At 37.3% G+C, this 24,657-nt stretch overlaps 1 long non-coding RNA gene across 1 annotated transcript; it reads left to right on the top strand.

Moving 5' to 3' along the window:
- The first annotated feature begins 130 nt into the window (after window positions 1-130).
- On the top strand, window positions 131-24,494 carry LOC144617279 (uncharacterized). Its single transcript, XR_013557668.1, has 4 exons — window positions 131-261; window positions 17,506-17,576; window positions 18,124-18,189; window positions 24,377-24,494. It is a non-coding gene; the product is annotated as an uncharacterized LOC144617279 (long non-coding RNA).
- Window positions 24,495-24,657: the final 163 nt, after the last annotated feature.

Below are 24,657 nucleotides of genomic sequence, written 5' to 3'. Positions count from 1 at the left end.
TGAGCGGCTGACGTCAAGGTGACGCGCCAATTTAATCACATGTGACGTCACATTTGGACCTCTTGGCTCGCCGGCCGCGATTGGTCAGGCTGCCTTCGGGGATCCCTTGTTAATTGGGTATTCACTTTGCCTGGCCTGGTAACCTAGAGTCGGAGCCCCGCCCCTTAGGAGGTGGTAGTGGAGAGTCGGGGGAGTAGGGGAATCTCTTCCTCCCCGAGTGGTCCTTGAAGAGGAAGGCCCCCACCCCAAATGTGTGGCCAAGTAAGGACTTCGTCCCCCGACGGTTGCGGAAACTTGTGGAGCTGGGTGTGTGCCTGTGAGGGCGAACAAAGTAGGCGGGGTCACTGGAAAGCATCTTCTCAAAACTCAGTTTAGTGCCGTTGAGCAGATGGAATTGAGGAGAACGCCCTTCTTCATTTCACCCTAACCTTGAAATTAGTGAATCGACCCTAGGCTTTAGGAGTTGTGCTAGAATATATGTAGCACCTTAATTACAACACCATGCCTAAAGACTTAAGTGTCTTTGGCGTGGTGGGCACAATACTATAGAAAATTGAACTTCTAGTTCTTTCCCAGTTTATGCCGGGTTCTAATCCCAGAGGAACATATACCGCATCTCTGGAAGTCGCCATAGGGACAGGGTTGTGCCTTTTTATGGAATTTGGAGTATCTCCTTTCAAAGGACCATTTAAATTAGACCTGGGCTGACCTAAATTAAAAGATACATCTACAGCTGTCATTTTTCGGCTTTGTTTGAACTCTGCCCATTTTATTCCACAGGGATGTGGGAAAACCTAGCTAGGGCTTAAGCAATTGGAGGTTAAGTAGAGGAGCTGGTGGTGTGAGGGTGTGCGGAGGCTGGGCATACTTTTCCGTTCCTCGCGGTGCTCCGTGTGTAGGCGTGGCTAAAGCAGAGAGCCTGATCCAGAGCCCTCTTCAGGCTCTGTTTGGGTAGACTGACAGGCTTCCTGTCGGCGAGCAAGAATTAACAGGGTGATGTGAAACACCAGATGAAAACAAACCATTGAAAGAATTCAAACCGTTAAAAGGCAGTGTAAAAATTTTACTTTAAAAAAATTGATAACGGTTGTTGTTTCCATCAGATTGTAAAACCTTATTGTGTTTTATAGGGATTCCCCAGAAAAATTGATAGGCAGTTAAACAGTTTTTCCACCCTTTTAAATTGGATAAGGCTGTGATTTTCCCGAAAGATCCAAGTGGGAGTTTTTCATGATTCATCCCCCCACCCCCCACCCCCCACCTGAATTAATCCCTTCCCCAGCCTACAGGTACATTGCTGTTTGATTCAGACCTTCAAGCATTGAATGTATGTAAAATGAATTACAGAACTAATTCTCCTTCCACAGAGTATAGGTTAAGTGGAAACATCTGTATTAACTGTTGGTTACATCACAGGAGAGCATTTTTAAAATTGACTTAATTTCAACCCACTAGAATTTGGTAGCTGTTAAGACATGATTAACATTTATTAATTCAGTTTACTAAAGTGTAAATTATCTTAAATTCATTGAATAGAGAAATTAAGGCAATCACCAAAAATAATTTTGTATTTGAATTATTCTTTTCTTATGTTTACTTTACTTTAATAGGGAAGGACTGACCACATATCTAAAACCTTAATTATCCGGGGGGGGGGGGGTGGAAATGAGGGGGAGAGATTTGACCAGAACAAGGAGAACCTGTGTCTCACTACTTTTCTGGTGAAAGTGGGTAAATCCCTGCCCACATGTCATCTTGGCCTCTTGTTACTCAGGACTTCTGATGACACACAGAAGGTGGTGGAAGATCAAGGGTGATTTTCACTGTAGTTTTCAAATGTCTGACCTGCAGCACCTTACCAGTAACTGATTTTATTTTTTTTCTCTGTTGCGGTAGGTATATTTTTCTCATAGCCGATTTAGTAGGTAACATAATATTTCACTGTGTAATATCTTATTATTAAGATATTAGGAATATGTTATCACTTATTATTAGTGAATTATTGTTTGTTTATATTTTTCCCCTTTTGAGCTTTTCAAATAAGGAAGGAAGCGATAACCATGTACAAAGTAATACAGTAATCTAGTACTGTGTCTCTTCATTGTGTAGTACCATTACGCTTACCTGAATCAGATGGGCAAGCTGATAAGGGTAATTGTTTTGGGGGAGGGGGACTCTGATAAAAGTTGCTCTTTGGGAAGTTTTCCAGTTTATAGATATTTTCTGTATCATTCAGAGTAAATAATTAGCAAATAATTATTGAATGCCAATTAAGTGTAAAATGCTGTCGAGGATTTAAAAATTAAACTGCATAGTCTTTTATTTAAAGGAATTTTGTCTCTAAATCTGGCAAATGGACCAATGCATTCAAAGCAAAGCAATTGAGAATTAGTAAATGCTAATTTGGGTGGTGGTGGTGGTGATCAGTTCAAAAATTCAAAGAAAGAAGTCTGGAGTCAGTGGAACTTGAATCTCTCTATAGGGCTGAGTAGATTCTAGATAAGAAGACCTGGTATAGATGGGGAGAGGCCAACTAAAAATTATCTTAATGGTAATTCTAGTTGAACACATTCATATTATGAGTGAGGAAACTGAGATTTTGTTTATTAAAAAGCACCCTATTAAAACCTGGAAAGGTAGGTCTGAATTGGCTTTTCTAGTCACTATATATACTAAGTAGCTCTTTGGGGCGCCTGGGTGGCTCAATCGGTTGAGCCTCCGACTTCCTCTCAGGTCATGATCTCATGGTCTGTGAGTTCGAGCCCCACATTGGGCTCTGTGCTGACAGCTCAGAGCCTGAAGCCTGCTTTGGATTCTGTGTCTCCCTCTCTCTCTGCCCCTCCCCCGCTCATGGTCTGTCTCTCTCTCTGTCAAAAATAAATAAACATTAAAAAAAATACACTACATACCTCTTTGGAATTAATAACTGAGAAGAAATAAATATTATATGATAATTTAGTGCAAATAAAAGGCAAAAAGAAGTAAACTGATATAAGGCCTGCTTCATTTGTTGTATTTAGCGTACAAAATGGAAAAAGGTCAGGGTGCCTGGGTGGCTCAGTCGGTTAAGTTTCTGACTTTGGCTCAGGTCATGATCTTGCAATTCATGAGTTTGAGCCCCTCGTTGGGTTCTGTGCTGACAGCTCAGAGCCTGGAGCCTGGAGCCTGCTTCGGATTCTGTGTCTCCCTCTCTCTCTACCTCTTGCCTGCTCACACTCTGTCACTTTCTATCTCAAAGATAAACATTAAAAAAAATTTTTTTTTTTCAAAATGAAAATAGGACTGTGAACATCAAAGTCTTTGCTCGTCTTGAAATGCCAGGCCATGCCTCTTTCCTGATTGCCATGTATTTAATGACCATTTCTTACTTCTCTATTGGAGCTGAGATCACCAGTTCAGATGCCTTCAGGTGTTACTAGGTTCACAAGATAAATGAAGTGGACCAGACAGTACCACAGGGACTGAAGGTGCTGGACTGTGGTGAGCTAGGGGTGTTGAAAGAGTTTAGCAGTTTCCTAGTCCAGCTGATTTTTGTAGGGTGAACATGAAGGGGCCCAGTGTTGTCCAGTTTTTAAAGAAAACTTGAAAATCTCAGATTTTTATGTGAGCTTTCTGATTTCTACTTGTTGGCACCTACCTGAAATTTTCCATAAACATTTTGTGAATATTTAAAAAAACTCTTTGGGCCTCAGGTAACCCACAGCTTTCTGGTTTTCAACCTTTGCTTTAATGATTTCCATTGCACAAGGCCATTCTTTCTTATACCTGTCTTGGTAGTTTTGTGAGTGTTTCTTTAAGGTACCTATAAAACAATTCCTACTAATGTCTTAATATAATGCGTGGGCTCCTGTTAGGAAAAGAGAACACATAACCTTATAGAAATACAGCAGAGGAGCTCTCTGGAAGAAGAATTTCCAGGTGGAACTTCTTCCCCTTGGAATTCTCTCTCCTTGATGCCTCATGTCCCCATTATGTTTGACCTTTTACCATTACACTGCTGTCCTTTCAAGGACTTCCCTAATTCTGTGCAAAAAGTCTCTTCCTATCCTTAGACACAAGTGAAGTAGGCTCTCTATGGTTTTAAAAGAAATTCACTAAATATTCATGGAGAAAGTGAAATACCTACAGGAGAGACATAAATATTTGTTGCCTAAATACAGATTTTAAGCTAAACAATTATTATATCGCATGTGATTATTTTCTACTCCACTCCATTTAAGTGTAAGAAATGTCACATTGTGTTGCTTATCATCATCATCATCATTGCTAAATCTGGCTCTAAGCCCCCCCCCACCCCATCTCACTGTGTGGTAGAACAATAAATCCACAGGTGTTACAAAGGTCCCAGAATATATGGGGAAGACTATCTGGTCTATGTCTATCACTGCTGACGTAATTCATGAGAAGCTCAAAAATTTCCCTTCAGGAAGGGTTTATTGGGTATGATCTAGATGGAAGGAACCAGATGACCTGAATTGAAACTGGGCTTATGTAGCAAACATACTGGTTTTACTTAGATTGTGTATTTGTTTGGCAGTTGGGTTGAGGGTGGCACTGATGGAAATTATAGAAAGGGAGACTGAAACTCTAACTGCTGCTTGGCACAAAATATATATGATGATGGTCCATTTGATTTTCTGGAAGGTATGTGCATCTGGGAACCTTGCTGAGACTGGCAACTTTGGGGGACCAAGTCTAACCTGCTCCTGGTGTGGTCTTTCTAGAGGAGCTGAAAGAGGACTTGGGGTGTAGTCTTCCTGGAATTGGCAGCCTTTGCCCTTCCTCATCCTGGGGGAAGCTATTTAAACTCTAGACTTCTACCTCTACACTCTCTTAGTCTCTAAAGTCTTTTCCTTCTCTTAGGACAGTAGGGTTCTTCTCAGAAGTTGTGATGTGGGAGTGAGGAAAGTACCCCTCACCACACTTTTATCCTCCCCTCCAGTTCAGATCCCTTCTTGGTGGAGCTGAGTAGAGAAGGCTAGGTAGGCAGAGCTGTCACTCAATCTTCCAGATATACCAAAGACAAAACTCTGGCTTCCTGAGAGGGCGATGATCGGTATTCACTAATACTTCTTTGGCCTGCTTTCCCTCTTTGTTGCTTGCCTTTTCCTACTTGAAAAGCAGTCTCAAGGAAGTTGTATGTTCTTTGGAAGCAAAAGACTCAGAGTTAATTCTCCTGCACTCGAGGAAAGTTCTCCCCTCCCATACTGATTGAGAAACATGTCCTGTCCATAGAACTACACACTATAGTGACCAAAGTGTCCCTTTCTTGCACATAAGAGTTGTTTTTATGGCTTTTCAATGCAATTCAAGACGCCCTGAAAGGTGTCAAATAAGTTCTGAAAAGGGGAAGGGTGATAGAGTGACCTCACAATTCTTATTGTTTCCATGTTGTTCTTACTAAAAAGGAACACAAATGTATACCTGAATAAACTGAGGAAGTAGGAAGACCAGAGGAGACAAAACACCTCTTCACCTTTTCACTTTTAAACATGCTAATAGTGAGCCAGATGCCATCAACATGAAGAACAATATTGATAATTAATAATAGCTTATTTTTTTTTTTTTTCAACGTTTTTTTTTTTTTTATTTATTTTTGGGACAGAGAGAGACAGAGCATGAACGGGGGAGGGGCAGAGAGAGAGGGAGACACAGAATCGGAAACAGGCTCGAGGCTCCGAGCCATCAGCCCAGAGCCTGACGCGGGGCTCAAACTCACGGACCGCGAGATCGTGGCCTGGCTGAAGTCGGACGCTTAACCGACTGCGCCACCCAGGCGCCCCAATAGCTTATTTTTTTAAGAGTTTGATTTTAAGTAACGTCTACACCCAAAACTCAAACTCACAACCCTGACATCAAGAGTCATATGCTCCACCAACTGAGCCAGTCAGACCCTTCTATAATAGCTTATTCTTGATGGAACTTTACAGCTTAAAAACAACAAAGTTCCATTGTGTTTTTGAATTCTCTCCCTATTCTGTGAGGTAGCCATTGTTTTATATATTCATTTTACCTTTGAGGTACCTGAGACTCAGAGACACTGTTGGTTTTGTTTTTGGTCTTGAAAGTAAAACTAAGTTGAAGAGGGCATCTTTTGGGATGAGCACTGGGTGTTGCATGGAAACCAATTTGACAATAAATTTCATATATTTAAAAAAAAAAAAGAAGGTAAAACTAGTCATTTGAGTCACCTACCCCCCACACACAAACATCAAATATCATATTAAATAGTAAGATGGCAAATAAAGTTATCAATTCATCTTAGGTTCATTATAATTAGCATATTGACTTTACTGAGATTTATGAAAACTAATTCTATTTTTTTGTTCAGCATAGATAATTTGTGATATATTAAACCTCAGTATAATAAATATGCATAGTATGTGGACGCCCATTTGAAAATGCTCATATTATAATTTTAAATTATAAAGGTTTACAGTTGTTATATCTTTGTTTTTATTGAATGTTGCTCCTATCTATGATTTATTTGATAATGAGTCTTTGTTGAAAAGCACAATCCCCAATAATATCACTGTTCCCATGGGAAAATGATACTTTATGACCTGGTTTCTAGAACATGTTATGGCGAAAAGCACAGAATAAATATATCACACATATAAATTCAAAAGGCTTTTTGTTTCTACTTAAAGAATTAGAATTGCAGCTGCCTTGATTCCATTTTGTTTTTAATCAAGTATCATATTTATCATCTTTGATCTTTTGATCTGTTGTGGCCTACTATTTTGGGAGCTTTTGCCATTGCTTTGGATTTTGGAAATTTAAGAGTCCACATGACCCTTACAGGATAAAATATTTACAAAATTAGAAACAAAGCAGGGCAAAGTATGAAGATGAGTGTTATTAGATGAGAAGTACCATAAAGGCACTAACTCAGTGGTATAGGAAGTTCTGGATTGCTAGAACATATTCAGCTTAGGTGTTGGTGTTGGGTGTTGGGAAAAGCTTCATGGAAAAGTTAGCTTTGGAACATCAGAGATTTGTAGCTGTGATAATGAGATTATTGAAACATTCCTTTTTTTTTTTCTTTTTTTTTTTTAAAGATACTGGCTCCTGTTTTCTTTTTAATTTTTTTTTTTTTTTAATATTTATTTATTGTTGAGAGACAGAGACAGAGTGTAAGCAGGGAAGGGACAGAGAGAGAGAGAGACACAGAATCTGAAGCAAGTTCCAGGCTCTGGGCCGTCAGCACAGAGCCCAATGTGGGGCTCGAACTGACAAACCGTGAGATCATGACCGGAGCTGAAGTCAGACGCTTAACCGACTGAGCCACCCAGGTGCCCCTGAAACATTCCGAATTTAGGGATCTTAAGAATACTGGTTTGCTATCACAAGGTGTTTTGGTGAAAGACTGTAATCTGGTTTAACTGATATACAGGGCGTATGAAAGCCGTTGTGACAGATGCAGATAGAAAGATGTGTTGATGACAGATTGTGAAGAGAGTTTTCATTATTGAATTAAGTACTATGGAGCAATGCAGAACCATTGGCATCTTCTGACCAGATAGTGATATACTCTAATCCATAGGTTAGGACTATCCAGATGATAGCAGTATGATTAATGAATTGGAATGGGGGAATACTGGAAAAAGGAACCTAAATTAGAAAGGCAAAAGGTAATGAGGCCTATGCTAGGATATTGATAATGGGAACAGAGAAGAGAAGAAGGATATGAAAGACTTTCTGAAGGCAGAGTTGACTGATTTGACAGCTTTATTTGGGCATGAGAGGTGAGTGAGCATGAGGAACCAAAAATAAGTAGTAGCTTCAAGTTTGTTTGCTAGAAGATAGTATTGATTTGAAAAGAAATAAGGAAATCAGAAGGGGGAGCTGATTTAGGTTAGAGGTGGTGGTACAATATATGAGTGAAAATGTTCAGACATTTGAAATTGTGGGCCTTAGGCCTCGGAGTCAATCCCACTGAAATAATAGTAAGAGTCATAGAACTGGACAAGTCTTCTGAGGGAAGTTTTGAGGAAAGAGGAGGAGAAGAAAATGAACAGGAGAGTGTACCCAAACTACACCTACTATAAGGGCTGTACACCTCTTTCACATTGAGAATCACAGCTATGGTGGGCCACTGTTACTGACAGGAGTATTTAATACCTATGATATGTATGTATCCCTGTATATATTTCCAAGATTTTCCCAGTAGTACCATCATTCTCAGTCATTTACATTCAAATGTATTTTGGAGTGGGAAAAAAAAAAAGAGGGTAGGAAATTAACAGGTGCTTCTCAGGCATTGCACTTATTTAGGGTACATCCATGGGAATGTGTTGACCTTGGACACTTTATCCATTAGATATATTATGACAGAAAGTAAGTGTTGTAGGCAGTAATGGGGTAGTCTGAAGGCACATTGATCTGAAATGTACAGGGAACATGAGATGATTGAGGAGAGAATAAGCAGGGCGACCAATGATCAGAGGTGGCTGTATATATCATTTGGAAGGTGAAATAGAGTACTATCAGTCGAATAATGACAGTGTGAAGCTGAAGTGATAATTTGCAAAAAGAATTTAGTAAGAGGTCATTGCTGTTGGTAGTAGCCACATACTTATTGAATAAATTTCGCTGGGTGTACATTGTACTTAAAGTGATAATGCCCCCTTTAAGTTGTCGGAGCAAATTATTTTAATGATAACTTATTAACAGAAATGTTTTTGTTTTGTGTTTGTGATCTTGAAAGCAAGGCCATTAAAATTAATAAGATTAGTTGCTCTCTGTTTTTGATTCTGTCCTTCTAACCTTTACCTTGAATAAATCACTTCTCTAATGTGTAAAATGATTTAGGTGATTTAAATATGCTGGGTATTTGAATTGTGATTTATCTTCAGGATTTCTCAATTGAGCCAACATTAAAAAATGTAAAAGGTATAAGGTATGATATGATTTACCTGCCAAAGAGTTTTAGCCTCTAACAGGGATATTCACATTTCTTAAAAGCAACAACTGTCCAGAATGTTAATGATTTGTTATAACTCTGACTCCTGGTGAAAATACTGGTACTACAGTCAGTGGATTGTATCAAACTTCAATAGTATAGAAAGCTAAGCAGCATGATGTAACTTTGTTAAATGTTGACAAATTGTACATGGAAGAAGAGGTCTGTCCTATGTAATTTTCACTTGGTCAGTATCTTTGCTTCATTTTTAGGTTCCTGAACCTTTAAAAAAAAGTTTTTATTTTGTGATTTAAAAATTAACCTTTTTTGGGTGCGCCTGGGTGGCTCAGTCAGTTGAGCATCCGGCTTCGGCTCAGGTCATGATCTCACAGTTTGTGAGTTCGAGCCCCGCGTTGGGCTCTGTGCTGACAGCTTGGAGCCTGGAGCCTGTTTCGGATTCTGTGTCTCCCTCTCTCTCTGCTCCTCCCCTGCTCGTGCTCTGTCTCTCTCTCTCTCTCTCTCTCTCTCTCTCTCTCAAAAATAAATAAATAAATATTTAAAAAAATTTAAAAAATTAACCTTTTTTGTTTTACATACTCACTCTAAACATATAGGTTTCAACAGATAGATGTTATTTTTTAATATTTGCCAAAAAAGAAACATGTCATTGGAAACTTACTTTAAAAATAGAAAATTTGAGGGTTTTTTTTTTTTTTTTTGGTTTGCAATGACAGATATCTCTGAAAGTTTACTGTAAAGTATTCAAGTGTTAGTTCAGAATAAACTCTTTAAAATTTATTTTTAATTTACATATGGTAAAATTTGCTTTTTTTTTTTATACATTTGACAAGCAGGGCAGTTCTGTCACCCCCAGAAAACTCCCTCGTGCTGTTCCTTTGTAGTCAGACTTTTCTTCTTGACTCTTGTGACAACCACTGATGTGTTCTCTATCCCTATGGTTTTGCTTCTCTAGAATGTTGTATGAATGGACTCATACAGATGTAGCCATTTCAGTGTAACTTTTTGCACTTAGCATAATACACTTGAGATTTATCCATGTTGTTGCATGTATCTGTAGTTTGTTCTTTTTTATTTACTGATCAGTATTTCATTGTATGCAAGTTCCACAGTTTTTAGCCACTAGTTGAAAAACATTTATTTGCATCGTATTCAGTTTTTGGTGATTTGGAATAGAGCCACTATAAACATTCACAAATGATTTTTATGTCAACATAAGTCTTACTTCTCTTGGGCAAATACCTAAGAGTGGAATTAACTGCATATAGTAAGTGTATATTTACCTTTTAAGAAACTGCCAAACTGTTTTCCAAAGTGGCAGTACTGTTTTGCATTTGAGTTCAGGTTTCTCTGCATACTAACCAGCACTTGGTATTGTTAGTCTTTTGGTTTTAATTTTAGTCATTCTACAGGGTCCATATTAGTATCACGTCGTGGTTTAACTTGAATTCCCCTAATGACTAATGATGTAGAGCATCTTTTCATGTGCTTATTAACCATCCTCATATCTTCTTTGCTGAATTGTCTTTTCAAATATTTAGTCCATTTTTAAAATTGGGTTGTTTGTTTTCATATTTTTGAGGTCTGAAGATTCTTTATATAATCTGGATATAAATTCTTTGGCAGATAGGTGATTTGCAAATGTTTTGCTCCAGTCTGTGGCATATTTTAAATTATTTTAAAGTGTCTTATGCAGGGGGGCCTGGGTGGCTCAGTCAGTTAAGCATCTGACTCTGGATTTCTGCTCAGGTCATGATCTCACAGTTTGTGAGTTTGAGCCCTGTGTAGGGAGGGCTCTGCACTGACAGCGCAAAGCCTGCTTGGGATTCTCTTTCCCTCCCTCTTTGCCCCTTCCCCGCTCATGTATAAGCATTTTCTCTCTCAAAATAAATAAATAAACTTAAAAAAAAGTGTCTTATGCAAAGCAAAATGTGTCTTTATAGGGCATTTTTTTTTTTAATTTTGATGAAGTCCAGTTTATAAGTTTTTTATGGATAGTGCTTTTGGTGTTATATCTAAGAACTCTGCCTAGCTAAAAGTCACAAAATTTTTTGCATCTATTTTCCCTAATGTGTTATAGTTTTACATTTACACTGAAGTCTGTAGCCCATTTTGAGTTAATCTTTGTGTAAGATGTGAGGTATATGTCTAGGTCCTTTTTTTTTTTTTTTGCGTATAGATTTGTACAAAGTAGATGATCTTTTCTCTATTGAACTGCCTTTGCATCTATGTCAAAATTAATTGATCATAGTATTTATGATATGGTTATATTTCTGGACTCTCTATTCTTTATTGATCTATGTGTCTATCCTTTTGCTAAATACCACACAATGTCCTTATCATAGCTTTATAGTAGAATTAGCTTTCAACCATCTCTGGCAGAAAGAAACAAGTTCTCTGCAGCACACTAGTCAAATTCCTTTTCAATTTTCTTCCAAACAAATGGATTATTCCTACTATCTTCATTCAGTTTGCATATTCATTATAAATTCAGCATGGGCTGTGGTCATACTTCTTATATCCCTTTCCTAGATAGAGAAAAAGCTGTGGACTATGGTATTCAATTATAGCATTCTCTGCATCACCATCAAACTGCAAAATTTTTAAAAAGAACCATTTTCTATGCTGCTCATCTACAGAAGTTCCCCTGATGGGCTTCCCCTCCTCTTACAAACCCACCACCCAACCTGAGCTGCCTGGACACCCTAACCCCCATTGACAGCCAGCTTCCTGTCTGGTGGAGTGGCGGTTGGTAGAAACCAGCTGTCATGATTCATCCCATTTAAGATTTCTGCCTTTTGAGAAGTGACATTAATAGAGCCAGGCTGAATGATGTCTGATTGAAAGAATTTTATGAAAGAGGTTTGATTTCTGGTGCCTCAGCAATTGAACTTTTTATTTTTTAACAGGTACCTTCCAGTTTCCAGAGTATGTATGAGCTCAGTTAGATAGATAAATGTTTCCATCAAGTGTTTGAACCAGCTGTTAGTTCTTCCTGAAAAACAAACAGGCATGGAAACTTCTGTAAAAAAGTTCTTGCATTACCAATTCTTTAATAGTTACATAAGCTTTTAGACTTCTGATATTCTCCAAAAGGCAAAAAATTCTCTGCCCAAGGTCTTGTTACATTTTGGATTTGGTGAAAGAATTCTCAGGTGCCTAAGGGATAACCTCACATACCATAAGGACATGGCTTTTCTCTTGGAATGCTGAAGCCAGTTTCATGCCTTCTCATTTTTGGGGGGTCATTTTGTCAGTTCTTAAGAACTTCATCTTAAGATGAACTTAAGAATATTATTTAAAAGCAGAATATTTGTTAGGAGGTTGAAGAAATTTGCAACCATAGGGACAAGTTTTTGTGCTAGTGGATCAGTAAATACACTGAAAAGAACAATAAAAGAAAAATAAATGGCAAAATACTGATAAGGGAAAAGTGTACTAGGTTTTATGAGTTACCTAAAATTAACATTATCCTCACTTTTGGGAATATGAGAGAACATGATAATGAAAGAGAAAGACAGTGATTAATTTGGGGAGGTAACAATTCTGGTACCAGTTGTGTGCAGGGAGTGGGAAAGAGAGCCTGTTACTGCAGCCTTGTACAGGGTGCTCAGATTTCTGTAGCAGTGCTGTATTGCATCTATACTATATGCTGAATCATGCACCTAAATATGAAAAGTCAAATTGTGGCTGGAATTTTTCTAGTGCTAACAAGTACTGGTTTTCTATAGCCAGTCAAAGTTATGCTAGAAGTAGAACATTTTATAACATTTGGTAGTAACAAGTGATTTTTAGCTTTGGATTGGTGATACCCTAGGGCAGAAGTTATCAAACTTTAGTGTACATAAGAATCCCCTGGGGAACTTGTTAAAACTTAAGGTCCCTGGGCTCTAGCCCTCAAAGGTTTGATTTAGTAGGTCTGGGGAGTGGTCAAGAATCTGCATTTTAACAACAACCTCACTCCATTTGGTACTCTGAGTCATCTCTCAAGAAGTTGCAAAATTCCCCTAGGAAAAAGTATTGTCCCTCAACTGAATTTTTAAAATACTATTTCACTTAGCATAGTAGGTGTTGTGAAACTTAATGACTGAGTGTCAGAGTTCCAAAGAGGTTAGCACTAACTAGTTTAGATTCCCCAGGTGCGAACTAAGATATAACATGCAATGAACAGTGTACACAGACTTAAGTTAGATTTCTTTCAATTAGAAATTATTAGTTACACAATTTCCATTTCCAGGTCATCTGTGCCTCCACAGATAGTATTAGATAAGGGAGGTAGACCAGGAATAGATACCTAGGGAATTTCACAAGGTTCTTTATAATCATTTATTGCCTACTGTGCCCTTAATGATGTTAGTCAGGATCCCATTAAATTAACTGTGAATATACTAATTGGTCCCTTGACATTAGCTAGGGGGTATCAAATTCTGTGGCTCCACCCCATTCTGGTCATATAGGAGACAATGTAGAAATTGTTGCCTGTGTAAGGGTTCTTTTCTTTCTGGGGACAAGGCATCTGTGGGCCAAGAGAGATTTCTTAAAACATAGCAGGCATCCCTAGAGAATCTTCCTCTAATTCAGACAGGCACCTATGACCTACTTTTAAAAGTAATTTGAAAATCCCATCAAACATAAGCAATCAAAATTCAGATTCTCTATCAGTATTCTGTAGACCTAGCATGGCATCATTTCCATCTGCCCATACCAATGGCTTAAATATATTTTGGACAGGGCTTTCTTCTGTCTTTGTAGCTAAAACAGAGCATTTCTAGTTTGTGGATTCAAAGCAAGTATACAAACAAATACAATATGATGTAAATTGTTTTTTTCTGTACATGAGAAGGGAATCAAATTTGCTAACTTGGTATTGCAGTTGCAGAATTAAAACACCTAAGCCAGAGCTTATTTCTCCTTATTTGAAGCCTGGAGTTTGGGTTTATAAATGTAACTAGCTTATGTGAACCTTTTTTAACTTTTCAAACCAAAACTGACAAGACAAAGTGTTTCACAGAAACTTCCAGAGTTGGAAGGTACTTTAAAGAACATCCAGTCCCATCTCTTACCTAATTTTTGAAACTTATGTTGCTTGTACTTTAACTCTCGCACTAAATTGTTAGCTTCTTAAGGGGAAGTTTCCTACTCATATGCATTTCTAATCACCCTGAGATTGTTCAGCTTCTTGAGGAGGAAGGCTTCATTTTGCACAGTTGGCCTAAATAAATATTTGTGAATTTGATCAATAAGTTGGCAGATGGGTTTTTTTCTTTCCCTATTTTCCTATTGCACAGGTTTGGCTGCCACATTTGCTCGGTTTAGATCCTTGCGCTGTCTCTTGCCAGGTGTATGACCTTTGACAAGTTACTTAACCTCTCTGTACTTTAGTTTTCTGTAAAATGGCCTTCGATAAATGATAGCATGTTCCTGATCACTACCAGCAGAACTTGCTGTCTGAATTTTAATCATTTCAGGGTATGTTCTGTCTAGAAAATATAGTGGGAATACACAAGTTACCTGAAAGCTGTTGAAAGTATGAAAAATTAAGAGTTACAATTATTCAGTATGTACATACTGGATACACTTTATTAGGATAAATTCCTCATGATTGTAAGTCAAGTCACAATTGTAATAAGGAGTTTTTAGGCTGCTTCAACTCACCTTCCTACAACATAATATGGAAATCACTGGTTTAAAAAACAAACAAACTTCATGATTCAGTTAACAAAGTCAAGATATGTAGGCTCATGTAGAGCAGAGGAGCAAATTAATTGGGTGTTTAGAGTCTGATATGTTGTAATGAATTGGGTTATCAGGTGGTGACTTAATTAGGCTATTGAATGAATTAACACCCCTGAAATGTGGGAAATTCGCACTTAGCTTTCTCACTTCTGTCAGGGGGCTGGTGGCAGTATCCAAAAGATCAAGATACATTTCTGAAAAAAATCCAGGTGGTTCATATTACAGAATAGCAAGTATCAGAGGCATTAGGGCCCTATCATGTAATGGTGATAATGTCCCCTATAATATTCACTATGGACAAACTGGGAAAATACAGAGAAATAGAAAGAAGAAGAAAATTAGAAGAAAATTAAAACCACCAGTAATCTCATGCCCTAAAACAACAATTACTGAGAACTTTATATTGAGGAGGGCACCTGTTAGGATGAGCACTGGGTGTTGTATGGAAACCAGTTTGACAATAAATTTTATATTAAAAAAAAACTTTATATACCAGCTCTTCCTAGCCACAATTGTATTTATTTATGAGATTCAAACTGGGATCATTCTACAAATAAAATTTTGTATTTATCCCATTAAACAAACTCACTGAGAGCATCTTTCCAGAAAAAAATACTCTTTAAATTTTGCTTTCTCATTAGTTATATATGAGATATACTCAATAATAGTATTAGTTCAAGATAAAAGATTTAAGTAAAAGGAAGATTGATACTGCCCAGAGTAGAGAAAGAAGAAAATGAAGAGTAATGTGTTTTATTACTGAATATGACTTTTTTATTCATTAATATATTATTTATGGAAATAGTGCTTCAGAGGAAAGTGGTTTAAGTTCACTAGTGACCTTTTAGTGAGTGGCTCAATAAGTAATAATTCTATGAATGGATTAAGGGAGAGTTTAACATATAGCAACTATAAATATAGTCCTTAAATCCTTAAATCATTTCTCTTTCTCTCTCCCTAAACTTATTCCAAAGCCCCACTTTTTTTTTCCCTATTCTTCCACTTAGGAACTTTAATTTTTAAAAGCATAGGAAGTGTTACAGTTGGTCATATCTTTGATTTTAAAATGTAGAAAATATGGAAGCATACCTGGGTAATAGTATAAATACAAAGAATTAGGAGATATGTGCTTACATTCTCGGCATTGGCTTATTTCCATGGTGGAAAGTCTCCTTTAAAGAGAGAGACAGGAAAACATGTTGGTGAGGGATTCCTGGAGCCATCTTACAATAAAGGCTGTTTTGGTACCCATTAGAGTTCACAACTGGGCCCATGCATCTGCCATGCAGATGCTGGCAGTTCATCTTTTGATTCCCAGTGACCTCTGCAGTACTGACTACATGATTTTCCAGGCCTAATGCAAAGTGAAAATATATGGAGTCCCTCTTTCAAAAGACAATAAAATTAAAATATAAAGCTTTTTCCTTTCTTCCACTGTCTTTTTCTCTATCTGTAATGATGTTTTTATTTGTTATTTAATGTTTCATGTCCTTAGGCATGGAGATACTCACCCAGCAAATGCAGATTCTCACAGAGTCCCATTCTGTACCTAAGCATACATACCACCCACTCACTTTTTGGATTCCCCCCCACCAGCCACTGGACTGGCCTATGTCCTGGCAAGAGGTAGGGAAGTCATGCCACGTATCTCCCCTTCCCCTACGCATGCCACCTGTGGGAACCCATGGTGGATGGGGGACCTCTGAAGGTAGTACAATCTCCATGCTGGAACATGCTGGGTACCTGGATCAGCAGTAGATGAGAGACTTATCTTCCACTTATAAGATGATCACCCCATGGTGCTGTCAGTCTGGGATGTGGATGACTGTCAATAAACCTCCCTGAGTTGTCTCAGGGAGCAAGAGGGCCCATCTGTTTGTGCCCAGAGGGACTGGAGACCAGCAGCATTACTGGATGAGGACCTGGAGGAGTAGGGTCCTGAAGTGCCAGGGCAGCTGAGAACCCATCCCTATAAGGTGGGGAAGTATGATGCTTGGTAAGCTGAGGCTCCAAGCTCCCAGTGCATACTCTTTAGTCTCTTAGGACTTCACTTAGAAAATTCAAACTCAAAGATAAAATTATTATTTAAAAAAATTATTTTGAGAGAGAGAGAGAAAGCCCACAAGTTGGGGAGGGGGAGAGAGAAGGAGAGACAGAATCCCAAGCAGCCTCCTCACCATCAGTGCAGAGCTTGGCTCAAACTCATGAACTGTGAGATCATGACCTCAGCCGAGATCAAGAGTTTGACACTTAACTGACTGTGCCACCCAGGCACCCCTCAAAGATAAAATTATTAAGTATTTCAAGGCAGAGTATTAACCTCATGTTGGAGGAAGGTCTTCTAAGCTAATACCCTATGAGGCTGAAATGGCTGCATACCAATGAAGCAAACAGACCGTGAGCTTCTGGAATAACCTTTCTGACACTACTTGAATATCACTTTTATTTCTTATATATCAATGCTTCTAAACTTTAATGTGCATGTGAATAATATCCGAGGTTCTTGTTAAAATGTGGATCCTAATTTAGCAGGTCTGGGGCCTGAGATTCTGCATTTCAGACAAGTTCCCAGTGGATGCCATTGCTCGTCTAGGAACCACCTTTCTACACCTGCCTCCCTTAAAAATATTTTATTTGGAAATTATTATAGACTCGCAAGAAGTTACAAAAATTGTAGACTCCTGTATACTATTCTCTTAACTCCCAATGGTGACATCTTATATGTAACACAAATACAATATGTGATATGACTATAATATAATATCAAAACCAGGAAATTGACATTGGTACTGTAAGATAACAAAAACAATATAATTTAGTAACAAGTTTGATGTCTTTTTTCAAAGGAAAACCATTCATGGATTGAAGGAATACAGTGTCTCACAAACAGTGGAACATCGTTCCTGAGAGATTTGGGGTAAGAGCGAGTTTTATAGAATGTTACAAGAGGCAAATGGAAGCAGGGCATGGTTGGCTAGGATGTTGGGGATTTCCTTGTAAGTCAAACAGTTTCTATTTTCTAGAGTAAGGTAAGCTAGCTAAAGCAGAGTCTCTGGAGGATTGTCATTAGTGTATGCTAAGTTTCCTTGACAGGTGTTTCCTGTGAGAGTAGGCTGACTTAGGTGTACATTCGTGACATAGACTGGGTCACTGGGGTCTCCTCCCTTTTGTTGGTCCTGATATACAAATTTATTTTATCAGTACAGTATTGTTAATTAGACTATCGATCTGGTTCCACTTTTATCATTTTTTATTTGCATATATATTTGTGTGTGTCTGTGTCTGTACAGTTATAGGTAATATCATTCCATGTATAGATTTTTGTAACTACCACTGTGATCAGGATATGGAACTGATGAAGAAGAATTATTTTGTGGCCTCCCCCCACTTCCCTGAAGATGGCTATAATACATTGGGAATTCTCAATAATTCATACAATAACAATGCCTATTCTTTTCTCATAGTGAGAGTTGTCCCCAGAATCCAACAAACCATGAGGTTGGCAGTTCTAAGTGCGCTGAAGCACTAAGGTGAGGTGAAGCTTTGGGGGCAAAAATAATGTTGGTCATTGGAGGGAAGTATAACATTCCTTGTCCTAGTGCCTTGCACTCATCCTGGAGGGTGCCTTGTATAAACAAAGTCAAATGCAAATTTTGGAGAATCATTTTACTTAAAAGAGACATAAGGAAAATGGGAACCAGGTATACCCAGGAGATCTCTAGGATTCAGTGTGAGAATTGGTAAATATTAATTGATAATGACAAAGGAAGATGTTCATCATTATACTGTTCAGTGAACTTGTTAATTGCTTTATCTGTGCATTAGACAGACTTCAAACTTCACACATCTTTATGATAATAAGCCTACTTCATAATGCCACTGAAAATAAGACTTGTTAACTATGACATGCCTTGTAAATGGAAAAATATATCAGATTTTGGTAAATATGACTCATAATTATCAACTTCTCTTTTTATTTTGGTGGTATTGCCTGGTGGTTAAAGACATTATTCTTATCAACTGTGTGACCTTGGCCAAGTGACTTAACATTTCTATGGCCCAGTTTTCTTATGTCTAAGTTGGAGATGAGTGTAGGACCTATCACATAGGGTTGTTGCACAGGTAAAGCACATGCAACAGTGCCTTGCAGAGTGTAAACACTCAGTATCAGTTAATGGTATTATTATTATTAGGACTAGGTCAGCCTTGAATACCTTCTACTAACAATTGCCTAAGATTTTGCTTCTTTATATCCAAACCACTGACCTCAACAACTTTTTTATATTGAACATGTGTATATTTTTAAGGTTAGAGGTTCTTTTAAATATAACCACTCACTGTACAGACGAAAGTTAAACCTATAGGCTCTGGGTTCAAGTTCCAGCACTTACTAATTGCAGACTAATTGTGGGGCTTAGGCAAGGAACTTCCCTAAACCATAGTCTCCTTATCTATAAACAGGGAGAGTGTAACAGTATTTACCCCATAAACTTGTTGTAAAGATTAAATGAAATAATCTATACAAAGTGCTTGGCATGTAATTAGCAAGTTATTGATATTTGCTGTTATTTTTTTTTATTGATATCTGGTTTTCCCAGTAAGTGTACATGGCCCAGAGTTCCAGAGTTATTGGGAGAGATGATGTTAAACCAAATATAAAAGAGCTTCTCTCCAGCCAAGTGATTGGTCACACCTTGAGGACATAGAAACTGGAGCTCCTAACAGTATAGATACCCATGTGTTACAGAGACCAAGAACTATTCCCTGATATCCATCCCTTTCTTTTTTTTAATAATTGAACTCTGCCCCTTGCCAGATTTAGGAGGTCACATGGCCAGTAGAGCCAGAAACCACACTTCCCCAGCCTGCATGTTTTTTGCCAATGGAATGGGTACAGCTTCTCTACTTCCTGACCAGTTAGTTACTCCCTAGTTCCTTGTGTCCCCCTTTCCTCTGCTGAGAATGTGATAGTGCATGGACAAGGTAGAGGACCAGCCTCTACCATGGAAGCAAGGCCGCACCCTGAGATTGATGGAGCAACAAGATTAATTTGATTCTCTGGACAACTTTATGGAGTAGACCTGCCTATGTCACATTGGTCTGCCTGTGTAGTATAGGGCTGTTAAATGAGAAAGAAGTAAATTTCTATCTTGTTGGCGCTACTGTATATTGGAGTCTCCTGGTTATAGCACTTTAGACTATATCTTAACTCATTTATCATGACCATCTCTAAAGATGTTGAATGATGGAAAATAGGCATTTTAATAAGGTCCCCCAGTAACTGTGATGCCAGCAATCCAGGGACTAGCCTTTGAAAAACACACACTAATGTGCTCTAAAGATGTCACCATGTCTCTAAGCAAAATATAAGTTTTGGAAAGGGGTCTAGAATTTAGAAGATAGGAATAGCCCTTGTTAAAATTTTATTGTACTTGAACTGAAATTTGTTCAAGAATTCTGAATTAATATTCCACCTCATTTTATATTAGCAGTAGGATTACTTTTTAAATTAAAAAATAGATTTATTAAGTTGAATACCTAAGTTGTTCTTTACATATTATTTGTAATGACCAGGAGAGTGAAAATACTTTGGTATTTCAGGCTATTTGTTGATTGTATAGCATGGATACAAGGAAGAGGTAATTCTATATATGTTGACTGAGGTACCCAAGATGTATTAAGCTAAAAATAAACGAATAAATATTGCAAAAAAAAAAAAGCGCCAGACATAAAGAATACATGTGGTTTGACTCCATTTATTAAAAATCTGAAAATAAGAAAAGTTATGCTGCTTACTATTGTGTGCTTAGGCAGTAAAATTAAAAAGAAAAACAAGAATTAAATACTCTGAAAGTCAGGAGAGTGGAAACCTTTGAGAGGGAGAGTGAAAGAGGGTGGTAATTAGGAGGAGTCTAGAGGAGAGCTTCTAAGGGGCTGGAAGTGTTTTACTTTTCTTGTAATTAATTAGTTAATTAATTAATTAATTTGAGAGAGCTAGAGTGCTTGCAAGGTGGAGAGAGGGACAGAGCGGGGGAGAGAGAGAGAATCTTAAGCAGGCTCCATGTTCAGCACAGAGCCCAATCCTGGGTTCAATCCCATGACTCTGGGATCATGACTTGAGCTAAAATCAAGAGTTGGCCTCTCAACCGACTGAGCCATCCAGGCACCCCGGTTTTTACTTTTTAATCTGGGTGGTGGTTGCAAGGGGGTTCACTTTGTTATTTTGCACATTTATCTATGTGTATATTAGATTTCACAATAAAAACCTTTTAAAGCATATTTCATAACTACATTAGGCATATATATATTCTCTATATCTTCATTTACATATGTTGTGTATGTGTGTATGTGTGCACGTATTCCTGTGTACTCATAGAAATTTCACAAAGGATACACGTACACACAAAAGAAAGAGCTATGGGTAATTGTTATTACCTTTGGGTAGTGGGAATGTGGGGTAGGGAACATTTTACTTTGCATTTTACAATTTGCATTTTATTTACTTATATTTTCTTCATAATCATTTGTTACTTTTTAAAAAAATAATCCCTCAAATATTGTATGTGAACATAGATCATTTTATTTTACATGCCACTGTATTATTGGAATTTTGTTTATAATCATGTTACTTTAAAAATTCTTTCTCCAAATTTGCATATGTATACATATGTGTACATTGCATACACATAGTAATACATGCTTGGAGAATTATGACATGATACTTGTAAAACTCTTCACAGTGGTTACCTCTGAGGAGTGCACCTGGGGATAATTAAGAGAAGGGAGACCTTTCACCTTTTACTTTATATAATTCTGGTTCATTTGAACATTTTCTTTTACAGTGAGCATGTGCTACTTTTAAATTCATAGCACACATAATAAAAAAAGTAAAATCTTAAAAAGAAAAAAATGGGGGCGGGGGACACCTGGCTGGTACGGTTGGTAGAGCATGTGACTCTTGATCTCAGGGTCATGAGTTCAAGCCCCACATTGGGGGTAGAGATTACATAAAAAATTAAACTAAAAAAAATAAAATAAAATCTTAAATTTATAGCACACACCAAAGGTGATATATAGCATATTCCAGCATAATTTGTTTTTTAGGCATGGAGGGATAGAAAAAGGTCTACTTAAAAATGTGTCCAATTTGGGGAGAAGGCTCATCTTCAGGAAAGGATATCCTAGAATACAAACCTACATCCCTGCCCATCACACATATGCTAGAGCCTCTGATAATGGGCTAATTTGATGGAATCTTTGAAATTAAATCACAAAGACAGGATTCCTTAAAGGCAAACATGGCTCCTGGTCTGTGGAAAGTATTAGTTATTTGTAGAATTTTTTTGGAGAACAGTATCATTTAAACGATATTTCATCCACTAAGGTTTCACTACTTATTGATGCTTTTTTTTTTTTTTTTTTATAACATGTTAGGTGTTTTTTAGTGAGAGGATTAAGAGGTGCAGAACATGATTGATGAGATGCAACTGGGTGATTTCTGGAAAAAAACTATTAGTGTTTTAGGCCAGTTAGTATTTTAGTCAGCTTTTTAAAAGCATAGGATACAGGAGTGCCTGAGTGGCTCAGTTGGTTAAGTGTCTGACTCTTGACCTTATCTCAGGCCTTGATCTTAGGATCTTGAGTTCAGGCCCTGCATTGGGCTCTGCGCTGGGTATGGAGCCTACTTAAAAAAAAAAAAGAGCATAGAATGCTTTTAAATTGTTAATTTTAATTGTTAAATTAATTTTAAACTTAATTGTTGTTAACAATTTTAAATTGTTAATTAATAGTGATACTTACCCTAATTGTTATAAAGCTCAGGGCAAATGATCTAAAAGTCAATAGGAATGACTTAACCAACAAAAATTCACTCAAAGACTAAATGTATTATAGAGAAACAACACTCATATTAATCAAAGCTCTGATACTGAACTTCATGAGTAACCTTATCTAGATAGATTCAACAGTTTGTTGCTGATAATTAGATAATGCCACGAACGATAATCAATAATAATGTTTTGTTGGCAAAAGAGGCAATCAAATACAGAGATGCAGAAGTGAGCTACTCACTGAAATAGAGCTTCTTTGGAATAATGTCCAACAGTGGTATAAAACTGTGCTGACTAAAACAGTAGCAACCAATTAACATGTGGCTACTGAACACTTGAAGTGTGGCTACTCTCAGTTAAGATGTTGTGTGTCAAATGCACACCAGATTTGAAGACTTAGTTTAAAAATGGATTATAAACTGTTAATAATAATATTAAAATGTTGATAGTGTCTTAATATTGATTACATGTTGAAATGTTAATAATTTGGATCTATTGGGATGAACAAAAATTATTAAATTTAGTTTCACCTGTTTGTTATTTTTTAATGTGGTTATTAAAATTTTTAAGTTGTCAATGTGGCTCCCATTTATAGCTCACTTTTGTTAGACGGTGCTGGTGTACAAGGTTTGAGTTATAAATGAACCGAGAATCAACATTTTCACTTCCCTTACATTTCAGATAGGGATACTAATTCCAGAGAGGAAACACAAAGGCACAAACATGATTGGGCAGAAGCGCGGAATAGAGCTTCCATCTTTTGATTCTCTGTCTCTTTACACAGTTGGCTCCTAATGGAAAATTTGAGGACAGGGAATCAAACTCAGGACACCTACACATTAGAGATCATGTTTCTTTAACATGTGAGGAGCTAGACAATGATTAACAAACAAAAAACAAAACAAAACAAAACATTTCTAAGGACTTGGATTGAGAATAGAGGTTAGAAGATTAACATTCAATTTTACACATCTTTGTGTTACTTTTAAGACTTGGGCATGTGTTACTATTAAGAAAGAAAGAAAAAAGGCTGCGATGGAGGGTGAAGCGGACAGATAAGGTTCAAAAGAAACCATAGTTTGAAATTCAAGTTTGGAGATATTTGAAGTGGCTTTTTCTACCATTATCTTTGTTCACATCTCTAGATGCCGTTGGTTAATTCTTTGTGTTCTCTTTGGGGTGGTTTACTTTTTACATTACTAAAGCGAAATCAACTGTTAGAAACTAATTTTTGAATTTGCAGCTGTAGCTTGAAAAACCTATGTTTTCCCTACTTTTATAAGCACAGGCCGGTGAGAATGATTGGTGATTTTGTTTCAAGAGAATTCAAGCTCTCCCTTCTAAAGGGCACTTGCCAACAGACTAGATGTTTCAGTTTGAAGCCATTTGCTACAATCATCCTTGAGATTTTTGCTCACGGCATCCAGAGCTATTATTTCTAAAGACAGATTCTTAGAACACAAGTTTATTTAGCTTTAGAACATACACAGCCTCCTTACTGGAGCAGCTGTACTGAGTTTCTGAATGGAAGGATGATTTCCACAGTGTATTTTATAGCCACACACCATTCCCGAGCATAATCTAAAATACAGATTATGTTTATTTATACTCCTTTATTGTAGGAGAGAAAGACATACTTGGCTAGTCTGAGGGGTAATGTTTACAGCAGCATTTTCTATTTTTATGGCAGTTTCTTCAGGCCCCTGCATTGTTGACTTTCTTTCTAAACCCCAGAACTTGATTTAGTGGTCTCCTAGCCCAAGACCAGGATAAATGCAGATTGCCTGTGCTTAACAGGACTCTTGGAGTATGTATGGGTATGGGACAAATTCCTGTTTAACTTTTTGTCAATATTCTCATTTCCTCTTCTTATTTCATTACTTTCAAGCCTTTTAACCCCTGAAACAAAAGATAATCCTGTCCTGGAGACTGATGGGCTCTTTTGTACCCACTTTTCTGAGGCAAGTGCAAGAATTCTAAAGGAACTTTGTTTTTTTAACTGTTGAAATGTTTTTGTTTTAAAGTATAACGTATTTATTTTTTTAACTTAAAAAAATTAATTAATTGGTGATCCATCTCTTTTGATAACTATACCAAGTTCTTTATTTCAGATGTCTTTTCTATTTGTATTGTACACTAATTTCTTTGTTTTAATTAAAACATTATTAA

This window comes from Panthera onca, chromosome A1 (assembly GCF_046562875.1).
Source record: "Panthera onca isolate mPanOnc1 chromosome A1, mPanOnc1 haplotype 2, whole genome shotgun sequence".
NCBI classification, from domain to species: domain Eukaryota; kingdom Metazoa; phylum Chordata; class Mammalia; order Carnivora; family Felidae; genus Panthera; species Panthera onca.
This window is presented reverse-complemented; position numbering and strand designations above follow the sequence as displayed.